General features: G+C 40.3%; 1 non-coding gene across 1 annotated transcript; it reads right to left on the bottom strand.

Annotated features, from left to right (window-relative positions):
* Positions 1-2,091: 2,091 nt before the first annotated feature.
* Positions 2,092-2,163, bottom strand: TRNAS-GGA (transfer RNA serine (anticodon GGA)). The gene has a single exon. It is a non-coding gene; the product is annotated as a tRNA-Ser (tRNA).
* Positions 2,164-7,356: the final 5,193 nt, after the last annotated feature.

Raw genomic sequence — 7,356 nt, forward strand, 5'->3', positions numbered from 1 at the left:
TTACTGAACAATGAATTACTTAAGCTAAATCACTCACATTACAATTATTTCTTTTCTCATAGAATTGTGTAAGCTCCAAGAAGTTAAGGACTTTGTTTTTCTGACTCATTGCTGGATCCTCAGCATTTGTCACAGTTTTTGACACATGGCAAAAGTTCAATAAGTGCTTGTTGAATGAATAATACTGCACAATTTTAATGATATATCTATAATTGTATTTGGAATATAAATTCTTAAAAACAGTGTCTGTGGAGTTTTGGTGTCTATAGAATATCTAACCTTATCACATACCAGCAGGCAATATCACTTGTAGGCAGAGATGAGCTCTTAAATATGTGTGGTGTATATTTCCAAAGAAGGCTAATTTTGAGCCACACACGCTTTGGAGCTAGGAAGAGATATGAACAGCTCCAGCATATCACTCCCAGGGAGATGTCAGTCCCCACTTACTCTATCCTATCAAAATTTAGATATTAAATCTACAGTTTAAAGGTTTCAATATCTCCTAAAACAATGCTTGACAAGCCTGGCATTTTGTTGTTGTTCAATTTCTAGGTCACATCTGACTCTTTGCGACCCCATGGACTGTAGCATGCTAGGCTTCCCTGTCCTTCACTATCTCAGATTGCTCAGATTCATGTCTGTTGAGTCAGTTATGCTATCTAACCATCTCATCATCTGACGCCCTCTTCTCCTCCTGTCCTCAATCTTTCCCAGCATCAGAGTTTTTCCAATGAGTCGGCTCTTTGCATCAGGTGGCCAAAGTATTGGAGCTTTAGCATTAGTCGTTTCAATGAATATTCAGGGTTGATTTCCTTTAGCATTGACTGGTTTGATCTCCTTGCTATCCAAGGGACTCTCAAGAGTCTTCTCCAGCACCACCATCCCATGGACAGTATGAGAAGGTCTGGAATTTTACAAGAAGCTCTATTTCTACCAGAAGATGAAAGTCTGTAATTAGTGTTGTTGCTATAATCCAGTAGTTCTCTAAGTCCCAAGAGCAGCAGCATTATTATTACATGAGAGCTTGCTACAAAATTGCTAGGCAAATTCTCAGTCCCCACTCCAGACCTATCTATCTAATCAAGAACTTATGTAATGAGTGGCAGAATCTGTGTTTTAAATCTTCCAGGTGATTCTGATACTCAAGCTGGAGAACTTTTGCCTTAATCCAATATTCTGTAGTCCTGAGGCAGGCGCCACAAGCACCTGCATTTTCAGCCAGCTGCAACCTTTCTCTCCTACATCCACATGTAATTTCAATCAGTTTACCTTAGTGTCTACCCCTTTCAGTGAATCTTAATCCACTTCTCTGAAGGGACTACTAATGTCTTGACCTAAACTACAAATAGAACCTTTAAAAATTAGACAAAGATGCCAACTGAAATGGAACCAGTTACACATAACCAGGACTGTAATGTTAGTCTTCCTATACCAGTTGTAGCTCTTTTTTTCTAGTAGCTTTTAACCTAGACACCACAGATTTTATCTCTTTGCTCAAATATCTAGAAAAAGTGACAAACATGACAGTATTTTTTTTTTTTTGGTTTTGTACCTATCTTTCTATCCACACTGTTCACTGAACCCCAGGTACACAAGGCATGAACAGAGAAGAAAACTTGAGGAACTGTAGGAACTGCAGACATGTTTATTCTCCCAGGGCTGGTACAGCAGCCACACAGCAGATATGCTGTGTTCTCTCGTGGTTGACCCAGAATACACAGCCATAATGCAGTCATGACACAGATTCAAGGGCTTTTCAGGTGGAGCTTATGTATGCTTACAGAACAAAAGTGGCCCTTGGCCAAATGGATGCATTGTGATCTGCATGTGCAGTGCTGTCAGTGATCTCAGCTGTTACATAATCATGTATTGACAAAACGTGGAGTTACAGCAAAAGGGTGTGGGGTGAGAGAGCCTGACCACTGCCATCTTGGTTAATTTGCTCTTTCCATATAGTGAAAGTGAAGTCACTCAGTCGTGTTTGACTCTTTGTGACCCTATGGACTGAAGCCCACCAGGCTCCTCTGTCCATGGGATTCTCCAGGCAAGAATACTGGAGTGGGTTGCCATTTCCTCCTCCAGAGGATCTTCCCAACCCAGGGATTGAACCTGGGTCTCCTGCAATCCAGGCAGACGCTTTACCCTCTGAGCCACCAGGGAAGCCTTTTCTCAAAAACCATATGAAATGGTGATTTTAGGCATGATTTTAGTTTTGAGAGTCTCTAAAACAAAATATAGGTTTACAAATTGTGCTCTAAGGCAGCTATAGAGAGATTAAAATATAATGAAGCTACACAGGTTCGATCCCTGGGTCGGGAAGACCCCCTGGAAGAGGGCATGGCAACCCACTTCAGTATTCTTATCTGGAAAATTCCATGAACAGAGGAGCCTGGCAGACTATGGTCCATAGGGTCACAAAGAGTCAGACACAACTGAAGTGACTTAGTATGCATGCACATTCTCCAATAATTACTTTCTTAGTTGTCATATTGTAGAGAAAGAGCAAATTAGCCAAGATGGCATTGTCAGGCTCTCTTGCCCCATGGCCTCTCACTCTTGCCCCATGTTTTGTAAATAATAATTATGTAAGAGCTGAGGTCACTTATAGCACTGCATATGCACGTCACGGGGTACTTGCTTGGACACAGGCTACTTTTGTTATATAAGCTCCACCTGGAAAAGTCCTGGGGGTTGTGTGTGGTATGCCTGTATGAGCTTCACCATGAAGGCCCTGGTTGCTGTTGCATGGGGCTACACTTGGGCGGCGTCATGGTTATGTTATTATATGAGATTATGTTATATAAGATTATATTATGGCTCCTTCATGGCTTTTATGGTTGTTATGGCTGTTCCTACAGCTGCTGCATCAGCCAGGAGAGAGGCTGTGTTATGGCTGCCATGCCAGCCAGGAGAGAATAAATATGTCTGCTGCTCTTACAGCACCTCGAGTCTTCTTCCAGCCTCTTAACTCGTGCCTTGCCTACCCCGGGTTCAGTGGACAGTGTGAATAGTGTAAACAGCAAGACAATTGATATCACAAACAGGATCATCAAGATATATATTATTTAAGCATTAACTCCTAGGACTTCTCAGAAAAGGCACTTCCCAGAGGCTTCTTCCTCTATCCTGTCCAGGTCTACCACAGAAATATAGAATGTATACTAGCAGGATGTATGAATATAAATCACTAAAAAAAGTAAACCTTATATTTTAAATAGCCAGGAACTACAAACAATAATGTAAATTAGTAGAGACCTTGAATTCTGGGGCTTTCCAGGTGGCACTAGTGGTAAAGAACCCACCTGCCAAGGCAGGAGACAGTAAGAGACATGAGTTTGATCATTGGATTGGGAAGCTCCCCTGGAAGAGAGCATGGCAATCCATTCCAGTATTCTTGCCTGGAGAATCCTGTGGACAGAGGAGCCTGGAGGGTTACAGCCCCTAGGGTAGCAAAGAGTTGAACATGACTGAACTGACTTAGCATGCACACACACTTGAATTCTGTGATGTTAAAGAAATTAACAGGATCTAAAAGAAACTGAATTACATGTACATTTAAAATGTCATTTCCATACAAATTGTGAAGTTATTTGTTCTAGCTCTGTGAAGAATACTGTTGGTAGCTTGATAGGGATTGCATTGAATCTATAAATTGCTTTGCGTAGTGTACTCATTTTCACTATATTGATTCTTCCAATCCATGAACATGGTATATTTCTCCATCTATTAGTGTCCTCTTTGATTTCTTTCACCAGTGTTTTATAGTTTTCTATATATAGGTCTTTAGTTTCTTTAGGTAGATATATTCCTAAGTATTTTATTCTTTACGTTGCAATGGTGAATGGAATTGTTTCCTTAATTTCTCTTTCTGTTTTCTCATTATTAGTGTATAGGAATGCAAGGGATTTCTGTGTGTTGATTTTATATCCTGCAACTTTACTATAGTCATTGATTAGTTCTAGTAATTTTCTGGTGGAGTCTTTAGGGTTTTCTATGTAGAGGATCATGTCATCTGCAAATAGTGAGAGTTTTACTTCTTCTTTTCCAATTTGGATTCCTTTTATTTCTTTTTCTGCTCTGATTGCTGTGGCCAAAATTTCCAAAACTATGTTGAATAGTAATGGTGAAAGTGGGCACCCTTGTCTTGTTCCTGACTTTGGAGGAAATGCTTTCAATTTTTCAGTATTCTTCACAGAGCTAGAACAAATAATTTCACAATTTGTATGAAAATGCAAAAAACCTCGAATAGCCAAAGTGATCTTGAGAAAGAAGAATGGAACTGGAGGAATCAACCTACCTGACTTCAGGCTCTACTACAAAGCCACAGTTATCAAGACAGTATGGTACTGGCACAAAGACAGAAATATAGATCAATGGAACAAAATAGAAAGCCCAGAGATAAATCCACACACATATGGACACCTTATCTTTGACAAAGGAGGCAAGAATATACAATGGAGAAAAGACAATCTCTTTAACAAGTGGTGCTGGGAAAACTGGTCAACCACTTGTAAAAGAATGAAACTAGAACACTTTCTAACACCATACACAAAAATAAACTCAAAATGGATTAAAGATCTAAACATAAGATCAGAAACTATAAAACTCCTAGAGGAGAACATAGGCAAAACACTCTCTGACATACATCACAGCAGGATCCTCTATGACCCACCTCCCAGAATATTGGAAATAAAAGCAAAAATAAACAAATGGGACCTAATTAACCTTAAAAGCTTCTGCACATCAAAGGAAACTATCAGCAAGGTGAAAAGGCAGCCTTCAGAATGGGAGAAAATAATAGCAAATGAAGCAACTGACAAACAACTAATCTCAAAAATATACAAGCAACTCCTCCAGCTCAACTCCAGAAAAATAAATGACCCAATCAAAAAATGGGCCAAAGAACTAAATAGACATTTCTCCAAAGAAGACATACAGATGGCTAACAAACACATGAAAAGATGCTCAACATCACTCATTATCAGAGAAATGCAAATCAAGACCACTATGAGGTACCATTTCACACCAGTCAGAATGGCTGCGATCCAAAAGTCTACAAATAATAAATGTTGGAGAGGGTGTGGAGAAAAGGGAACCCTCTTACACTGTTGGTGGGAATGCAAACTAGTACAGCCACTATGGAGAACAGTGTGGAGATTCCTTAAAAAACTGGAAATAGAACTGCCTTATGATCCAGCAATCCCACTGCTGGGCATACACACTGAGGAAACCAGAAGGGAAAGAGACACGTGTACCCCAATGTTCATCGCAGCACTGTTTATAATAGCCAGGACATGGAAGCAACCTAGATGTCCATCAGCAGATGAATGGATAAGCAAGCTGTGGTACATATACACAATGGAGTATTACTCAGCCATTAAAAAGAATACATTTGAATCAGTTCTAATGAGGTGGATGAAACTGGAGCCTATTATACAGAGTGAAGTAAGCCAGAAGGAAAAACACCAATACAGTATACTAACGCATATATATGGAATTTAGAAAGATGATAACAATAACCCTGTGTACGAGACAGCAAAAGTGACGCTGATGTATGGAACAGTCTTATGGACTCTGTGGGAGAGGGAGAGGGTGGGAAGATTTGGGAGAATGGCATTGAAACATGTAAAATATCATGTATGAAACGAGATGCCAGTCCAGGTTCAATGCACGATACTGGATGCTTGGGGCTAGTGCACTGGGACGACCCAGAGGGATGGTATGGGGAAGGAGGAGTTAGGAGGGTTCAGGATGGGGAGCACATGTATACCTGTGATGGATTCATTTTGATATTTGCAAAACTAATACAATTATGTAAAGTTCAAAAATAAAATAAAATTAAAAAAAAATAAAATGTCAGTAAAAATTTTAAATGTAGCCCAGTGTATTTTCCTACTCATTGTTTTTTTTTTGTAGGAGATGTCTATTACTTTTGTCCCTGAGGGTATTCATTATTTGGTTATATCAATAACCTCACATATGCAGATAACACCACCCTTATGGCAGAAAGTGAAGAGGAACTAAAAAGCCTCTTGATGAAAGTGAACGTGGAGAGTGAAAAAGTTGGCTTAAAGCTCAACATTCAGAAAATGAAGATGATGGCATCCAGTCCCATCACTTCCTGGGAAATAGATGGGGAAACAGTGGAAACAGTGTCAGACTTTATTTTTTTGGGCTCCAAAATCACTGTAGATGGTGACTGCAGCCATGAAATTAAAAGACGCTTCCTCCTTGGAAGGAAAGTTATATCTAACCTAGACAGCATATTCAAAAGCAGAGACATTACTTTGCCAACAAAGGTCCGTCTAGTCAAGGCTATGGTTTTTCCTGTGGTCATGTGTGGATGTGAGAGTTGGACTGTGAAGAAGGCTGAGTGCCAAAGAATTGATGCTTTTGAACTGTGGTATTGGAGAAGACTCTTAAGAGTCCCTTGGACTGCAATCCATTCTGAAGATCAGCCCTGGGATTTCTTTGGAAGGAATGATGCTAAAGCTGAAACTCCAGTACTTTGGCCACCTCATGCGAAGAGTTGACTCATTGGAAAAGACTCTGATGCTGGGAAGGATTGGGGGCAGGAGGAGAAGGGGACGACAGAGGATGAGATGGCTGGATGGCATCACTGACTCGATGGACGTGAGTCTGAGTGAAACCCGGGAGTTGGTGATGGACAGGGAGGCCTGGCGTGCTGCGATTCATGGGGTCGCAAAGAGTCGGACACGACTGAGCGACTGAACTGAACTGAACTGATATTCACTATACAGTTTGTGACAAAATGTATCATAATTTCCTCAGAACTCTCTCTCTTCTATTCAGTTTATGTGCTTAGGGTGGAACTGAGTCCATCCCAAGCTTTAAGGGAATCTACCTATGTCACTTGATCCTTGCCATGGAGAACATCATATTTCCACAATGATTGGGTCCGAGATGGGCACATGGCCAAGTTGGAGCTAATGAGATTTTAACTGAATTAATTAAAAGAAAAGCAAATTATCTTCCCTATCGGAAATGTGTTTATCTAAGAGGATCTTGCCACTAGAAAAGGAAAGCCTAAAGCCACTGGAGGGCCACCACACTCTGAGAAAGGAGTGACATACAGCAGAAGGTAAAGCTGAAAAATGGAGTCCACTGGAGTTCTAGTGACATGGTTTGGACCATACTCCTTGATATTCAGTTATACAAGTCAATAAATACTTTTAACTTGAGGCAATCTGAATTTGATTTTCTGTCTGATAGAAATATATCATCATGAAGTCCGTGAGGAGTAGTTGTGAGTTTGTATCTACCCCATGCACCATAATGTTCTGAAGGAAGAGTCAAGAAAACTTCAAGGGCACTCAATAAAGTATGTAGAAC

The sequence above is a fragment of the Bos taurus genome, chromosome X, assembly GCF_002263795.3.
Source record: "Bos taurus isolate L1 Dominette 01449 registration number 42190680 breed Hereford chromosome X, ARS-UCD2.0, whole genome shotgun sequence".
NCBI lineage: Eukaryota > Metazoa > Chordata > Mammalia > Artiodactyla > Bovidae > Bos > Bos taurus.